Source organism: Montipora capricornis, chromosome 1 (assembly GCF_036669925.1).
Source record: "Montipora capricornis isolate CH-2021 chromosome 1, ASM3666992v2, whole genome shotgun sequence".
Lineage (NCBI taxonomy): Eukaryota > Metazoa > Cnidaria > Anthozoa > Scleractinia > Acroporidae > Montipora > Montipora capricornis.
Window position 1 is genome coordinate 20,204,520 of NC_090883.1, and position 15,028 is coordinate 20,219,547.

General features: G+C 42.0%; 25 non-coding genes across 25 annotated transcripts; all 25 read left to right on the forward strand.

The window, feature by feature from the left end:
• The first annotated feature begins 231 nt into the window (after positions 1 to 231).
• Positions 232 to 355, forward strand: Trnal-caa (transfer RNA leucine (anticodon CAA)). The gene is made up of 2 exons: positions 232 to 269; positions 310 to 355. It is a non-coding gene; the product is annotated as a tRNA-Leu (tRNA).
• Positions 356 to 664: 309 nt separating this feature from the next.
• Positions 665 to 788, forward strand: Trnal-uaa (transfer RNA leucine (anticodon UAA)). Its single transcript has 2 exons — positions 665 to 702; positions 743 to 788. It is a non-coding gene; the product is annotated as a tRNA-Leu (tRNA).
• A 1,570-nt stretch (positions 789 to 2,358) lies between these two features.
• Positions 2,359 to 2,482, forward strand: Trnal-caa (transfer RNA leucine (anticodon CAA)). The gene is made up of 2 exons: positions 2,359 to 2,396; positions 2,437 to 2,482. It is a non-coding gene; the product is annotated as a tRNA-Leu (tRNA).
• Positions 2,483 to 2,791: 309 nt separating this feature from the next.
• Positions 2,792 to 2,915, forward strand: Trnal-uaa (transfer RNA leucine (anticodon UAA)). Its single transcript has 2 exons — positions 2,792 to 2,829; positions 2,870 to 2,915. It is a non-coding gene; the product is annotated as a tRNA-Leu (tRNA).
• Positions 2,916 to 3,493: 578 nt separating this feature from the next.
• On the forward strand, positions 3,494 to 3,617 carry Trnal-caa (transfer RNA leucine (anticodon CAA)). Its single transcript has 2 exons — positions 3,494 to 3,531; positions 3,572 to 3,617. It is a non-coding gene; the product is annotated as a tRNA-Leu (tRNA).
• Positions 3,618 to 3,926: 309 nt separating this feature from the next.
• Positions 3,927 to 4,050, forward strand: Trnal-uaa (transfer RNA leucine (anticodon UAA)). Its single transcript has 2 exons — positions 3,927 to 3,964; positions 4,005 to 4,050. It is a non-coding gene; the product is annotated as a tRNA-Leu (tRNA).
• A 577-nt stretch (positions 4,051 to 4,627) lies between these two features.
• Trnal-caa (transfer RNA leucine (anticodon CAA)) lies at positions 4,628 to 4,751 on the forward strand. Its single transcript has 2 exons — positions 4,628 to 4,665; positions 4,706 to 4,751. It is a non-coding gene; the product is annotated as a tRNA-Leu (tRNA).
• Positions 4,752 to 5,060: 309 nt separating this feature from the next.
• Trnal-uaa (transfer RNA leucine (anticodon UAA)) lies at positions 5,061 to 5,184 on the forward strand. The gene is made up of 2 exons: positions 5,061 to 5,098; positions 5,139 to 5,184. It is a non-coding gene; the product is annotated as a tRNA-Leu (tRNA).
• Positions 5,185 to 5,761: 577 nt separating this feature from the next.
• Trnal-caa (transfer RNA leucine (anticodon CAA)) lies at positions 5,762 to 5,885 on the forward strand. The gene is made up of 2 exons: positions 5,762 to 5,799; positions 5,840 to 5,885. It is a non-coding gene; the product is annotated as a tRNA-Leu (tRNA).
• A 309-nt stretch (positions 5,886 to 6,194) lies between these two features.
• On the forward strand, positions 6,195 to 6,318 carry Trnal-uaa (transfer RNA leucine (anticodon UAA)). The gene is made up of 2 exons: positions 6,195 to 6,232; positions 6,273 to 6,318. It is a non-coding gene; the product is annotated as a tRNA-Leu (tRNA).
• A 577-nt stretch (positions 6,319 to 6,895) lies between these two features.
• Positions 6,896 to 7,019, forward strand: Trnal-caa (transfer RNA leucine (anticodon CAA)). The gene is made up of 2 exons: positions 6,896 to 6,933; positions 6,974 to 7,019. It is a non-coding gene; the product is annotated as a tRNA-Leu (tRNA).
• A 309-nt stretch (positions 7,020 to 7,328) lies between these two features.
• Trnal-uaa (transfer RNA leucine (anticodon UAA)) lies at positions 7,329 to 7,452 on the forward strand. The gene is made up of 2 exons: positions 7,329 to 7,366; positions 7,407 to 7,452. It is a non-coding gene; the product is annotated as a tRNA-Leu (tRNA).
• Positions 7,453 to 8,029: 577 nt separating this feature from the next.
• Positions 8,030 to 8,153, forward strand: Trnal-caa (transfer RNA leucine (anticodon CAA)). The gene is made up of 2 exons: positions 8,030 to 8,067; positions 8,108 to 8,153. It is a non-coding gene; the product is annotated as a tRNA-Leu (tRNA).
• Positions 8,154 to 8,462: 309 nt separating this feature from the next.
• Trnal-uaa (transfer RNA leucine (anticodon UAA)) lies at positions 8,463 to 8,586 on the forward strand. The gene is made up of 2 exons: positions 8,463 to 8,500; positions 8,541 to 8,586. It is a non-coding gene; the product is annotated as a tRNA-Leu (tRNA).
• A 577-nt stretch (positions 8,587 to 9,163) lies between these two features.
• On the forward strand, positions 9,164 to 9,287 carry Trnal-caa (transfer RNA leucine (anticodon CAA)). The gene is made up of 2 exons: positions 9,164 to 9,201; positions 9,242 to 9,287. It is a non-coding gene; the product is annotated as a tRNA-Leu (tRNA).
• Positions 9,288 to 9,596: 309 nt separating this feature from the next.
• Positions 9,597 to 9,720, forward strand: Trnal-uaa (transfer RNA leucine (anticodon UAA)). Its single transcript has 2 exons — positions 9,597 to 9,634; positions 9,675 to 9,720. It is a non-coding gene; the product is annotated as a tRNA-Leu (tRNA).
• A 577-nt stretch (positions 9,721 to 10,297) lies between these two features.
• On the forward strand, positions 10,298 to 10,421 carry Trnal-caa (transfer RNA leucine (anticodon CAA)). Its single transcript has 2 exons — positions 10,298 to 10,335; positions 10,376 to 10,421. It is a non-coding gene; the product is annotated as a tRNA-Leu (tRNA).
• A 309-nt stretch (positions 10,422 to 10,730) lies between these two features.
• On the forward strand, positions 10,731 to 10,854 carry Trnal-uaa (transfer RNA leucine (anticodon UAA)). The gene is made up of 2 exons: positions 10,731 to 10,768; positions 10,809 to 10,854. It is a non-coding gene; the product is annotated as a tRNA-Leu (tRNA).
• A 580-nt stretch (positions 10,855 to 11,434) lies between these two features.
• Positions 11,435 to 11,558, forward strand: Trnal-caa (transfer RNA leucine (anticodon CAA)). Its single transcript has 2 exons — positions 11,435 to 11,472; positions 11,513 to 11,558. It is a non-coding gene; the product is annotated as a tRNA-Leu (tRNA).
• A 309-nt stretch (positions 11,559 to 11,867) lies between these two features.
• On the forward strand, positions 11,868 to 11,991 carry Trnal-uaa (transfer RNA leucine (anticodon UAA)). The gene is made up of 2 exons: positions 11,868 to 11,905; positions 11,946 to 11,991. It is a non-coding gene; the product is annotated as a tRNA-Leu (tRNA).
• Positions 11,992 to 12,568: 577 nt separating this feature from the next.
• On the forward strand, positions 12,569 to 12,692 carry Trnal-caa (transfer RNA leucine (anticodon CAA)). Its single transcript has 2 exons — positions 12,569 to 12,606; positions 12,647 to 12,692. It is a non-coding gene; the product is annotated as a tRNA-Leu (tRNA).
• Positions 12,693 to 13,001: 309 nt separating this feature from the next.
• Positions 13,002 to 13,125, forward strand: Trnal-uaa (transfer RNA leucine (anticodon UAA)). Its single transcript has 2 exons — positions 13,002 to 13,039; positions 13,080 to 13,125. It is a non-coding gene; the product is annotated as a tRNA-Leu (tRNA).
• A 577-nt stretch (positions 13,126 to 13,702) lies between these two features.
• On the forward strand, positions 13,703 to 13,826 carry Trnal-caa (transfer RNA leucine (anticodon CAA)). Its single transcript has 2 exons — positions 13,703 to 13,740; positions 13,781 to 13,826. It is a non-coding gene; the product is annotated as a tRNA-Leu (tRNA).
• A 309-nt stretch (positions 13,827 to 14,135) lies between these two features.
• On the forward strand, positions 14,136 to 14,259 carry Trnal-uaa (transfer RNA leucine (anticodon UAA)). Its single transcript has 2 exons — positions 14,136 to 14,173; positions 14,214 to 14,259. It is a non-coding gene; the product is annotated as a tRNA-Leu (tRNA).
• A 577-nt stretch (positions 14,260 to 14,836) lies between these two features.
• Trnal-caa (transfer RNA leucine (anticodon CAA)) lies at positions 14,837 to 14,960 on the forward strand. Its single transcript has 2 exons — positions 14,837 to 14,874; positions 14,915 to 14,960. It is a non-coding gene; the product is annotated as a tRNA-Leu (tRNA).
• Positions 14,961 to 15,028: the final 68 nt, after the last annotated feature.

A 15,028-nucleotide genomic window follows, 5' to 3' on the forward strand; every position in this document is an offset into this window, starting at 1 on the left:
TCCTGACAATACGATGGGACCAAGGTAATTAAAGATCGTTTTAATACAGATATTAAAAAATCTCTTGTTAGTCGGAAATCTCTTCAGCAGATGGTCGGATTCTAAGTTACGTTTTCCAAGAAACGATCCTTGTACACATTTCTTCATAATACAATGCTCGCCTGCAATATCTTTTCAACATGAATTGAAAGTAATCAGTCGACTCAATCACTTAGTTTGAATGTCCGAACCGTCAGGATGGCCGAGCGGTCCAAGGCGCCAGACTCAAGGTTACATACCTTTCCATTATTAAATTGGGATCGTGGAGCCTTCTGGTCTCCACTTGGAGGCGTGGGTTCGAATCCCACTCCTGCCAGCTCGTGTTGTAGCCTATTCATACTAATAAACGATTGAGGACTTTGTACCAGCCGCTGGAAGGCAGAGAACAAAGGCAAACTCAGGAACGCGTGTAAAATTTCTCAAGGATGCTTTTTCAAAACGACCATCTAGTACATTCTGGAAAGTGGGATTAATGTATTTCTCTTTTACGACCAAAACACCTCTTAGTCTTTCTTACACTATTTGTCAACGAACTGCCAAATCTAGTCTCCCCTCAATCAAATACGACTAAACAGTTATGTATCACTAGCTCGATGGAAACGTGTAATAATCAGGAGATCGCCTTGCCAGGATAGCCGAGTGGTCAAAGGCGCCAGACTTAAGCCAGTATTAAAGGGATTCCGTGCCCTAAACTGTTTGGGTCTTCTGGTCTCCTGTTGGAGGCGTGGGTTCGAATCCCACTCCTGGCAGATGTTCATTAAACTACATTTTGTGCATTCGAATCCTTCTAATAACTTCCGTGTTCATCCCGACGGGTATAGATCAGAGAAGAACAGTTCTTTGTCACCTATGATTGCACTTTCTCATCAAAAAGTAAACAGTTGTTGCTGGTCGATCTGGCTTGCAGGTTCATTTGCCACTGATCAGGAACCCATTCCATATAAATTGTTCTAATTTATACAGTTTTGTGCAAAATCACTTAAAAAATTATCGCTTTCTTTAATCCAATGGCATTATTGTAGGATTTTGTAAGGGAGTTCTCCTTAACATGGACAAACCCTGTTTTTGACATCTGTCGAATTTGAGTGCAGAAGATCCTGACAATACGATGGGACCAAGGTAATTAAAGATCGTTTTAATACAGATATTAAAAAATGTCTTGTTAGTCGGAAATCTCTTCAGTAGATGGTCGGATTCTAAGTTACTTTTTCCAAGAAACGATCCTTGTACACATTTCTTCATGATACAATGCTCGCCTCCAATATCTCTTCAACATAAATTGAAAGTAATCAGTCGACTCAATCACTTAGTTTCAATTTCCGAACCGTCAGGGTTGCCGAGCCTTCCACGGCGCCAGACTCAAGGTTACATACCTTTCCATTATTAAAATGGGATCGTGGAGCCTTCTGGTCTCCAGTTGGAGGCGTGGGTTCGAATCCCACTCCTGACAGCTCGTTTTGTAGCCTATTCATACTAATAAACGATTGAGGACTTTGTACCAGCCGCTGGAAGGCAGAGAGCAAAGGCAAACTCAGGAAAGCGTGTAAAATTTCTCGAGAATGCTTTTTCAAAACGACCATCTAGTACATTCTGGAAAGTGGGATAAATGTATCTCTCTTTTACGACCAAAACACCTCTTAGTCCTTCCTACACTATTTGTCAACGAAGTGCCAAATCTAGTCTCTTCTCAATGGATACGACTGAACAGTTATGTATCACCGGTTCGACTCCCACTCCTGGCAGATGTTCATTAAAACACATTTTGTGCATTCGAATCCTTCTAATAACTTCCCTGATCATGGCGATGGGTATAGATCAGAGAAGAACAGTTCTTTGTCACCTATGATTGCACTTCCTCATCAAAAAGTAAACAGTTGTTGCTGGTCGATCTGGCTTGCAGGTTGATTGGCCACTGATTAGGAATCCATTCCATATAAATTGTTCTAATTTATACAGTTTCTTGCAAAATCACTTACAAAATTATCGCTTCCTTCAATCCAATGGCATTATTGTAGGATCTTGTAAGGGAGTTCTCCTTATAATAGACAAACCCTGTTTTTGACCTCTGTCGATTTTGAGTGCGGAAGATCCTAACAATACGATGGGACCAAGGTAATTAAAGATCGTTTTAATACAGATATTAAAAAATCTCTTGTTAGTCGGAAATCTCTTCAGCAGATGGTCGGATTCTAAGTTACGTTTTCCAAGAAACGATCCTTGTACACATTTCTTCATGATGCAATGCTCGCCTGCAATATCTTTTCAACATGAATTGAAAGTAATCAGTCGACTCAATCACTTAGTTTGAATGTCCGAACCGTCAGGATGGCCGAGCGGTCCAAGGCGCCAGACTCAAGGTTACATACCTTTCCATTATTAAAATGGAATCGTGGAGCCTTCTGGTCTCCACTTGGAGGCGTGGGTTCGAATCCCACTCCTGACAGCTCGTTTTGCAGCCTATTCATAGTAAAAAACGTTTGAGGACTTTGTACCAGCCGCTGGAAGGCAGTGATGGAAGGCAAACTCATGAAAGCGTGTAATACTTCTCGAGGGTACTTTTTCAAAACGACCATCTAGTACATTCTGGAAAGTGGGATTAATGTATCTCTCTTTTACGACCAAAACACCTCTTAGTCTTTCTTACACTATTTGTCAACGAACTGCCAAATCTAGTCTCTCCTCAATGGAATACGACCGAACAGTTATTTATCACCGGTTCGATGGAAACGTGTGATAATCAGGAGATCGCCTTGCCAGGATGGCCGAGTGGTCAAAGGCGCCAGACTTAAGCCAGTATCAAAGGGATTCCGTGCCCTAAACTGTTTGGGTCTTCTGGTCTCCTGTTGGAGGCGTGGGTTCGAATCCCACTCCTGGCAGATGTTCATTAAACCACATTTTGTGCATTCGAATCCTTCTAATAACTTCCGTGATCATCCCGACGGGTATAGATCAGAGAAGAACAGTTCTTTGTCACCTATGATTGCACTTCCTCATCAAAAAGTAAACAGTTGTTGCTGGTCGATCTGGCTTGCAGGTTGATTGGCCACTGATTAGGAATCCATTCCATATAAATTGTTCTAATTTATACAGTTTCTTGCAAAATCACTTACAAAATTATCGCTTCCTTCAATCCAATGGCATTATTGTAGGATCTTGTAAGGGAGTTCTCCTTATAATAGACAAACCCTGTTTTTTACCTCTGTCGAATTTGAGTGCAGAAGTTCCTGACAATACGATGGGACCAAGGTAATTAAAAATCGTTTTAATACAGATATTAAAAAATTCTCTTGTTAGTCGGAAATCTCTTCAGCAGATGGTCGGATTCTAAGTTACGTTTTCCAAGAAACGATCCTTGTACACATTTCTTCATGATGCAATGCTCGCCTGCAATATCTTTTCAACATGAATTGAAAGTAATCAGTCGACTCAATCACTTAGTTTGAATGTCCGAACCGTCAGGATGGCCGAGCGGTCCAAGGCGCCAGACTCAAGGTTACATACCTTTCCATTATTAAAATGGGATCGTGGAGCCTTCTGGTCTCCACTTGGAGGCGTGGGTTCGAATCCCACTCCTGACAGCTCGTTTTGTAGCCTATTCATAGTAATAAACGATTGAGGACTTTGTACCAGCCGCTGGAAGGCAGAGAGGGAAGGCAAACTCAGGAAAGCGTGTAAAATTTCTCGAGGATACTTTTTCAAAACGACCATCTAGTACATTCTGGAAAGTGGGATTAATGTATTTCTCTTTTACGACCAAAACACCTCTTAGTCTTTCTTACACTATTTGTCAACGAACTGCGAAATCTAGGCTCCCCTCAATGGAATACGACTGAACAATTATGTATCACTAGCTCGATGGAAACGTGTGATAATCAGGAGATCGCCTTCCCAGGATGGCCGAGTGGTCAAAGGCGCCAGACTTAAGCCAGTATCAAAGGGATTCCGTGCCTTGAACTGTGTGGGTCTTCTGGTCTCCTGTTGGAGGCGTGGGTTCGAATCCCACTCCTGGCAGATGTTCATTAAACCACATTTTGTGCATTCGAATCCTTCTAATAACTTCCGTGATCATCCCGACGGGTATAGATCAGAGAAGAACAGTTCTTTGTCACCTATGATTGCACTTCCTCATCAAAAAGTAAACAGTTGTTGCTGGTCGATCTGGCTTGCAGGTTGATTGGCCACTGATTAGGAATCCATTCCATATAAATTGTTCTAATTTATACAGTTTCTTGCAAAATCACTTACAAAATTATCGCTTCCTTCAATCCAATGGCATTATTGTAGGATCTTGTAAGGGAGTTCTCCTTATAATAGACAAACCCTGTTTTTTACCTCTGTCGATTTTGAGTACGGAAGATCCTAACAATACCATGGCACCAAGGTAATTAAAGATCGTTTTAATACAGATATTAAAAAATCTCTTGTTAGTCGGAAATCTCTTCAGCAGATGGTCGGATTCTAAGTTACGTTTTCCAAGAAACGATCCTTGTACACATTTCTTCATGATGCAATGCTCGCCTGCAATATCTTTTCAACATGAATTGAAAGTAATCAGTCGACTCAATCACTTAGTTTGAATGTCCGAACCGTCAGGATGGCCGAGCGGTCCAAGGCGCCAGACTCAAGGTTACATACCTTTCCATTATTAAAATGGAATCGTGGAGCCTTCTGGTCTCCACTTGGAGGCGTGGGTTCGAATCCCACTTCTGACAGCACGTTTTGTAGCCTATTCATAGTAAAAAACGTTTGAGGACTTTGTACCAGCCGCTGGAAGGCAGAGAGCAAAGGCAAACTCAGGAACGCGTGTAAAACTTCTCGAGGGTGCTTTTTCAAAACGACAATCTAGTACATTCTGGAAAGTGGGATTAATGTATCTCTCTTTTACGACCAAAACACCTCTTAGTCTTTCTTACACTATTTGTCAACGAACTGCCAAATCTAGTCTCTCTTTAATGGAATACGACCGAACAGTTATGTATCACCGGTTCGATGGAAACGTGTGAAAATCAGGAGATCGCCTTGCCAGGATGGCGGAGTGGTCAAAGGCGCCAGACTTAAGCCAGTATCAAAGGGATTCCGTGCCCTAAACTGTTTGGGTCTTCTGGTCTCCTGTTGGAGGCGTGGGTTCGAATCCCACTCCTGGCAGATGTTCATTAAACCACATTTTGTGCATTCGAATCCTTCTAATAACTTCCGTGATCATCCCGACGGGTATAGATCAGAGAAGAACAGTTCTTTGTCACCTATGATTGCACTTCCTCATCAAAAAGTAAACAGTTGTTGCTGGTCGATCTGGCTTGCAGGTTGATTGGCCACTGATCAGGAACCCATTCCATATAAATTGTTCTAATTTATACAGTTTTGTGCAAAATCACTTACAAAATTATCGCTTCCTTCAATCCAATGACATTATTGTAGGATCTTGTAAAGGAGTTCTCCTTATAATAGACAAACCCTGTTTTTTACCTCTGTCGATTTTGAGTGCGGAAGATCCTGAGAATACGATGAGACAGACGTAATTGAAGATCGTTTTAATACACATATTAAAAAATCACTTGTTAGTCGGAAATCTCTTCACCAGATGGTCGGATTCTAAGTTACGTTTTCCAAGAAACGATCCTTGTACACATTTCTTCATGATGCAATGCTCGCCTGCAATATCTTTTCAACATGAATTGAAAGTAATCAGTCGACTCAATCACTTAGTTTGAATGTCCGAACCGTCAGGATGGCCGAGCGGTCCAAGGCGCCAGACTCAAGGTTACATACCTTTCCATTATTAAAATGGGATCGTGGAGCCTTCTGGTCTCCACTTGGAGGCGTGGGTTCGAATCCCACTCCTGACAGCTCGTTTTGTAGCCTGTTCATAGTAATAAACGATTGAGGACTTTGTACCAGCCGCTGGAAGGCAGAGAGGGAAGGCAAACTCAGGAAAGCGTGTAAAATTTCTCGAGGATGCTTTTTCAAAACGACCATCTAGTACATTCTGGAAAGTGGGATAAATGTATCTCTCTTTTACGACCAAAACACCTCTTAGTCTTTCTTACACTATTTGTCAACGAACTGCCAAATCTAGTCTCTCCTCAATGGAATACGACCGAACAGTTATGTATCACCGGTTCGATGGAAACGTGTGATAATCAGGAGATCGCCTTGCCAGGATGGCCGAGTGGTCAAAGGCGCCAGACTTAAGCCAGTATCAAAGGGATTCCGTGCCCTAAACTGTTTGGGTCTTCTGGTCTCCTGTTGGAGGCGTGGGTTCGAATCCCACTCCTGGCAGATGTTCATTAAACCACATTTTGTGCATTCGAATCCTTCTAATAACTTCCGTGTTCATCCCGACGGGTATAGATCAGAGAAGAACAGTTCTTTGTCACCTATGATTGCACTTCCTCATCAAAAAGTAAACAGTTGTTGCTGGTCGATCTGGCTTGCAGGTTGATTGGCCACTGATTAGGAATCCATTCCATATAAATTGTTCTAATTTATACAGTTTCTTGCAAAATCACTTACAAAATTATCGCTTCCTTCAATCCAATGGCATTATTGTAGGATCTTGTAAGGGAGTTCTCCTTATAATAGACAAACCCTGTTTTTTACCTCTGTCGAATTTGAGTGCAGAAGTTCCTGACAATACGATGGGACCAAGGTAATTAAAAATCGTTTTAATACAGATATTAAAAAATCTCTTGTTAGTCGGAAATCTCTTCAGCAGATGGTCGGATTCTAAGTTACGTTTTGCAAGAAACGATCCTTGTACACATTTCTTCATGATGCAATGCTCGCCTGCAATATCTTTTCAACATGAATTGAAAGTAATCAGTCGACTCAATCACTTAGTTTGAATGTCCGAACCGTCAGGATGGCCGAGCGGTCCAAGGCGCCAGACTCAAGGTTACATACCTTTCCATTATTAAAATGGGATCGTGGAGCCTTCTGGTCTCCACTTGGAGGCGTGGGTTCGAATCCCACTCCTGACAGCTCGTTTTGTAGCCTGTTCATAGTAATAAACGATTGAGGACTTTGTACCAGCCGCTGGAAGGCAGAGAGGGAAGGCAAACTCAGGAAAGCGTGTAAAATTTCTCAAGGATGCTTTTTCAAAACGACCATCTAGTACATTCTGGAAAGTGGGATAAATGTATCTCTCTTTTACGACCAAAACACCTCTTAGTCTTTCTTACACTATTTGTCAACGAACTGCCAAATCTAGGCTCCCCTCAATGGAATACGACTGAACAATTATGTATCACTAGCTCGATGGAAACGTGTGATAATCAGGAGATCGCCTTCCCAGGATGGCCGAGTGGTCAAAGGCGCCAGACTTAAGCCAGCATCAAAGGGATTCCTTGCCTTGAACTGTTTGGGTCTTCTGGTCTCCTGTTGGAGGCGTGGGTTCGAATCCCACTCCTGGCAGATGTTCATTAAACCACATTTTGTGCATTCGAATCCTTCTAATAACTTCCGTGATCATCCCGACGGGTATAGATCAGAGAAGAACAGTTCTTTTTCACCTATGATTGCACTTCCTCATCAAAAAGTAAACAGTTGTTGCTGAACGATTTGGCTTGCAGGTTGATTGGCCACTGATTAGGAACCCATTCCATATAAATTGTTCTAATTTATACAGTTTCTTGCAAAATCACTTACAAAATTATCGCTTCCTTCTATCCAATGGCATTATTGTAGGATCTTGTAAGAGAGTTCTCCTTATAATAGACAAACCCTGTTTTTTACCTCTGTCGATTTTGAGTGCGGAAGATCCTAACAATACGATGGGACCAAGGTAATTAAAGATCGTTTTAATACAAATATTAAAAAATCTCTTGTTAGTCGGAAATCTCTTCAGCAGATGGTCGGATTCTAAGTTACGTTTTGCAAGAAACGATCCTTGTACACATTTCTTCATGATGCAATGCTCGCCTGCAATATCTTTTCAACATGAATTGAAAGTAATCAGTCGACTCAATCACTTAGTTTGAATGTCCAAACCGTCAGGATGGCCGAGCGGTCCAAGGCGCCAGACTCAAGGTTACATACCTTTCCATCATTAAAATGGGATCGTGGAGCCTTCTGGTCTCCACTTGGAGGCGTGGGTTCGAATCCCACTTCTGACAGCACGTTTTGTAGCCTATTCATAGTAAAAAACGTTTGAGGACTTTGTACCAGCCGCTGGAAGGCAGAGAGCAAAGGCAAACTCAGGAAAGCGTGTAAAATTTCTCGAGAATGCTTTTTCAAAACGACCATCTAGTACATTCTGGAAAGTGGGATAAATGTATCTCTCTTTTACGACCAAAACACCTCTTAGTCTTTCTTACACTATTTGTCAACGAACTGCCAAATCTAGTCTCTCCTCAATGGAATACGACCGAACAGTTATGTATCACCGGTTCGATGGAAACGTGTGAAAATCAGGAGATCGCCTTGCCAGGATGGCGGAGTGGTCAAAGGCGCCAGACTTAAGCCAGTATCAAAGGGATTCCGTGCCCTAAACTGTTTGGGTCTTCTGGTCTCCTGTTGGAGGCGTGGGTTCGAATCCCACTCCTGGCAGATGTTCATTAAACCACATTTTGTGCATTCGAATCCTTCTAATAACTTCCGTGATCATCCCGACGGGTATAGATCAGAGAAGAACAGTTCTTTGTCACCTATGATTGCACTTCCTCATCAAAAAGTAAACAGTTGTTGCTGGTCGATCTGGCTTGCAGGTTGATTGGCCACTGCTCAGGAACCCATTCCATATAAATTGTTCTAATTTATACAGTTTTGTGCAAAATCACTTACAAAATTATCGCTTCCTTCAATCCAATGACATTATTGTAGGATCTTGTAAAGGAGTTCTCCTTATAATAGACAAACCCTGTTTTTTACCTCTGTCGATTTTGAGTGCGGAAGATCCTGAGAATACGATGAGACAGACGTAATTGAAGATCGTTTTAATACACATATTAAAAAATCACTTGTTAGTCGGAAATCTCTTCACCAGATGGTCGGATTCTAAGTTACGTTTTCCAAGAAACGATCCTTGTACACATTTCTTCATGATGCAATGCTCGCCTGCAATATCTTTTCAACATGACTTGAAAGTAATCAGTCGACTCAATCACTTAGTTTGAATGTCCGAACCGTCAGGATGGCCGAGCGGTCCAAGGCGCCAGACTCAAGGTTACATACCTTTCCATTATTAAAATGGGATCGTGGAGTCTTCTGGTCTCTACTTGGAGGCGAGGGTTCGAATCCCACTCCTGACAGCTCGTTTTGTAGCCTGTTCATAGTAATAAACGATTGAGGACTTTGTACCAGCCGCTGGAAGGCAGAGAGGGAAGGCAAACTCAGGAAAGCGTTTAAAATTTCTCGAGGATGCTTTTTCAAAACGACCATCTAGTACATTCTGGAAAGTGGGATAAATGTATCTCTCTTTTACGACCAAAACACCTCTTAGTCTTTCTTACACTATTTGTAAACGAACTTCCAATTCTAGTCTCTCCTCAATGGAATACGACTGAACAGTTATGTATCACCGGTTCGATGGAAACGTGTGATAATCAGGAGATCGCCTTGCCAGGATGGCCGAGTGGTCAAAGGCGCCAGACTTAAGCCAGTATCAAAGGGATTCCGTGCCCTAAACTGTTTGGGTCTTCTGGTCTCCTGTTGGAGGCGTGGGTTCGAATCCCACTCCTGGCAGATGTTCATTAAACTACATTTTGTGCATTCGAATCCTTCTAATAACTTCCGTGTTCATCCCGACGGGTATAGATTAGAGAAGAACAGTTCTTTGTCACCTATGATTGCACTTCCTCATCAAAAAGTAAACAGTTGTTGCTGGTCGATCTGGCTTGCAGGTTGATTGGCCACTGATTAGGAATCCATTCCATATAAATTGTTCTAATTTATACAGTTTCTTGCAAAATCACTTACAAAATTATCGCTTCCTTCAATCCAATGGCATTATTGTAGGATCTTGTAAGGGAGTTCTCCTTATAATAGACAAACCCTGTTTTTTACCTCTGTCGAATTTGAGTGCAGAAGTTCCTGACAATACGATGGGACCAAGGTAATTAAAAATCGTTTTAATACAGATATTAAAAAATTTCTTGTTAGTCGGAAATCTCTTCAGCAGATGGTCGGATTCTAAGTTACGTTTTCCAAGAAACGATCCTTGTACACATTTCTTCATGATGCAATGCTCGCCTGCAATATCTTTTCAACATGAATTGAAAGTAATCAGTCGACTCAATCACTTAGTTTGAATGTCCGAACCGTCAGGATGGCCGAGCGGTCCAAGGCGCCAGACTCAAGGTTACATACCTTTCCATTATTAAAATGGGATCGTGGAGCCTTCTGGTCTCCACTTGGAGGCGTGGGTTCGAATCCCACTCCTGACAGCTCGTTTTGTAGCCTATTCATAGTAATAAACGATTGAGGACTTTGTACCAGCCGCTGGAAGGCAGAGAGGGAAGGCAAACTCAGGAAAGCGTGTAAAATTTCTCGAGGATGCTTTTTCAAAACGACCATCTAGTACATTCTGGAAAGTGGGATTAATGTATTTCTCTTTTACGACCAAAACACCTCTTAGTCTTTCTTACACTATTTGTCAACGAACTGCCAAATCTAGGCTCCCCTCAATGGAATACGACTGAACAATTATGTATCACTAGCTCGATGGAAACGTGTGATAATCAGGAGATCGCCTTCCCAGGATGGCCGAGTGGTCAAAGGCGCCAGACTTAAGCCAGCATCAAAGGGATTCCTTGCCTTGAACTGTGTGGGTCTTCAGGTCTCCTGTTGGAGGCGTGGGTTCGAATCCCACTCCTGGCAGATGTTCATTTTAAAACCACATTTTGTGCATTCGAATCCTTCTAATAACTTCCGTGATCATCCCGACGGGTATAGATCAGAGAAGAACAGTTCTTTGTCACCTATGATTGCACTTCCTCATCAAAAAGTAAACAGTTGTTGCTGAACGATTTGGCTTGCAGGTTGATTGGCCACTGATTAGGAACCCATTCCATATAAATTGTTCTAATTTATACAGTTTCTTGCAAAATCACTTACAAAATTATCGCTTCCTTCTATCCAATGGCATTATTGTAGGATCTTGTAAGAGAGTTCTCCTTATAATAGACAAACCCTGTTTTTTACCTCTGTCGATTTTGAGTGCGGAAGATCCTAACAATACGATGGGACCAAGGTAATTAAAGATCGTTTTAATACAAATATTAAAAAATCTCTTGTTAGTCGGAAATCTCTTCAGCAGATGGTCGGATTCTAAGTTACGTTTTGCAAGAAACGATCCTTTTATACATTCTTTTATGATGCTATTCTCGCCTTCAAGATCTTTTCAACATGAATTGAAAGTAATCAGTCGACTCAATCACTTAGTTTGAATGTCCGAACCGTCAGGATGGCCGAGCGGTCCAAGGCGCCAGACTCAAGGTTACATACCTTTCCATTATTAAAATGGGATCGTGGAGCCTTCTGGTCTCCACTTGGAGGCGTGGGTTCGAATCCCACTCCTGACAGCTCGTTTTGTAGCCGGTTCATAGTAATAAACGATTGAGGACTTTGTACCAGCCGCTGGAAGGCAGAGAGGGAAGGCAAACTCAGGAAAGCGTGTAAAATTTCTCGAGGATGCTTTTTCAAAACGACCATCTAGTACATTCTGGAAAGTGGGATTAATGTATTTCTCTTTTACGACCAAAACACCTCTTAGTCTTTCTTACACTATTTGTCAACGAACTGCCAAATCTAGTCTCTCCTCAATGGAATACGACTGAACAGTTATGTATCCCTGGCTCGATGGAAACGTGTCATAATCAGGAAATCGCCTTGCCAGGATGGCCGAGTGGTCAAAGGCGCCAGACTTAAGTCAGTATCAAAGGGATTCCGTGCCTTGAACTGTGTGGGTCTTCTGGTCTCCTGTTGGAGGCGTGGGTTCGAATCCCACTCCTGGCAGATGTTCATTAAACCACATTTTGTGCATTCGAATCCTTCTAATAACTTCCGTGATCATGCCGATGGGTATAGATCAGAGAAGAACAGTTCTTTTTCACCTATGATTGCACTTCCTCATCAAAAAGTAAACAGTTGTTGCTGGTCGATCTGGCTTGCAGGTTGATTGGCCACTGATCAGGAACCCATTCCATATAAATTGTTCTAATTTATACAGTTTTAGGCAAAATCACTTACAAAATTATCGCTTCCTTCAATCCGATGGCGTTATTGTACGATCTTGTAAAGGAGTTCTTCTTATAATAGACAAACCCTGTTTTTTACCTCTGTCGATTTTGAGTGCGGAAGATCCTCAGAATATGATTAGACCAAGGTAATTAAAGATCGTTTTAATACAGATACTAAAAAATCTCTTGTTAGTCGGAAATCTCTTCAGCAGATGGTTGGATTCTAAGTTACGTTTTCCAAGGAACGATCCTTGTACACATTTCTTCATGATGCAATGCTCGCCTGCAACATCTTTTCAACATGAATTGAAAGTAATCAGTCGACTCAATCACTTAGTTTGAATGTCCGAACCGTCAGGATGGCCGAGCGGTCCAAGGCGCCAGACTCAAGGTTACATACCTTTCCATTATTAAAATGGGATCGTGGAGCCTTCTGGTCTCCACTTGGAGGCGTGGGTTCGAATCCCACTCCTGACAGCTCGTTTTGCAGCCTATTCATAGTAATAAACGATTGAGGACTTTGTACCAGCCGCTGGAAGGCAGAGAGGGAAGGCAAACTCAGGAAAGCGTGTAAAATTTCTCGAGGATGCTTTTTCAAAACGACCATCTAGTACATTCTGGAAAGTGGGATTAATGTATTTCTCTTTTACGACCAAAACACCTCTTAGTCTTTCTTACACTATTTGTCAACGAAGTGCCAAATCTAGGCTCCCCTCAATGGAATACGACTGAACAATTATGTATCACTAGCTCGATGGAAACGTGTGATAATCAGGAGATCGCCTTCCCAGGATGGCCGAGTGGTCAAAGGCGCCAGACTTAAGCCAGCATCAAAGGGATTCCTTGCCTTGAACTGTGTGGGTCTTCAGGTCTCCTGTTGGAGGCGTGGGTTCGAATCCCACTCCTGGCAGATGTTCATTAAACCACATTTTGTGCATTCGAATCCTTCTAATAACTTCCGTGATCATCCCGACGGGTATAGATCAGAGAAGAACAGTTCTTTGTCACCTATGATTGCACTTCCTCATCAAAAAGTAAACAGTTGTTGCTGAACGATTTGGCTTGCAGGTTGATTGGCCACTGATTAGGAACCCATTCCATATAAATTGTTCTAATTTATACAGTTTCTTGCAAAATCACTTACAAAATTATCGCTTCCTTCTATCCAATGGCATTATTGTAGGATCTTGTAAGGGAGTTCTCCTTATAATAGACAAACCCTGTTTTTTACCTCTGTCGATTTTGAGTGCGGAAGATCCTAACAATACGATGGGACCAAGGTAATTAAAGATCGTTTTAATACAGATATTAAAAAATCTCTTGTTAGTCGGAAATTTCTTCAGCAGATGGTCGGATTCTAAGTTACGTTTTGCAAGAAACGATCCTTGTACACATTTCTTCATGATGCAATTCTTGCCTGCAACATCTTTTCAACATGAATTGAAAGTAATCAGTCGACTCAATCACTTAGTTTGAATGTCCGAACCGTCAGGATGGCCGAGCGGTCCAAGGCGCCAGACTCAAGGTTACATACCTTTCCATTATTAAAATGGGATCGTGGAGCCTTCTGGTCTCCACTTGGAGGCGTGGGTTCGAATCCCACTCCTGACAGCTCGTTTTGTAGCCTGTTCATAGTAATAAACGATTGAGGACTTTGTACCAGCCGCTGGAAGGCAGAGAGGGAAGGCAAACTCAGGAAAGCGTGTAAAATTTCTCGAGGATGCTTTTTCAAAACGACCATCTAGTACATTCTGGAAAGTGGGATTAATGTATTTCTCTTTTACGACCAAAACACCTCTTAGTCTTTCTTACACTATTTGTCAACGAACTGCCAAATCTAGTCTCTCCTCAATGGAATACGACTGAACAGTTATGTATCCCTGGCTCGATGGAAACGTGTCATAATCAGGAAATCGCCTTGCCAGGATGGCCGAGTGGTCAAAGGCGCCAGACTTAAGTCAGTATCAAAGGGATTCCGTGCCTTGAACTGTGTGGGTCTTCTGGTCTCCTGTTGGAGGCGTGGGTTCGAATCCCACTCCTGGCAGATGTTCATTAAACCACATTTTGTGCATTCGAATCCTTCTAATAACTTCCGTGATCATGCCGATGGGTATAGATCAGAGAAGAACAGTTCTTTTTCACCTATGATTGCACTTCCTCATCAAAAAGTAAACAGTTGTTGCTGGTCGATCTGGCTTGCAGGTTGATTGGCCACTGATCAGGAACCCATTCCATATAAATTGTTCTAATTTATACAGTTTTAGGCAAAATCACTTACAAAATTATCGCTTCCTTCAATCCGATGGCGTTATTGTACGATCTTGTAAAGGAGTTCTTCTTATAATAGACAAACCCTGTTTTTTACCTCTGTCGATTTTGAGTGCGGAAGATCCTCAGAATATGATTAGACCAAGGTAATTAAAGATCGTTTTAATACAGATACTAAAAAATCTCTTGTTAGTCGGAAATCTCTTCACCAGATGGTTGGATTCTAAGTTACGTTTTCCAAGGAACGATCCTTGTACACATTTCTTCATGATGCAATGCTCGCCTGCAACATCTTTTCAACATGAATTGAAAGTAATCAGTCGACTCAATCACTTAGTTTGAATGTCCAAACCGTCAGGATGGCCGAGCGGTCCAAGGCGCCAGACTCAAGGTTACATACCTTTCCATTATTAAAATGGGATCGTGGAGCCTTCTGGTCTCCACTTGGAGGCGTGGGTTCGAATCCCACTCCTGACAGCTCGTTTTGTAGCCTATTCATAGTAATATAGTAATAAACGTTTGAGGACTTTGTACCAGCCGCTAGA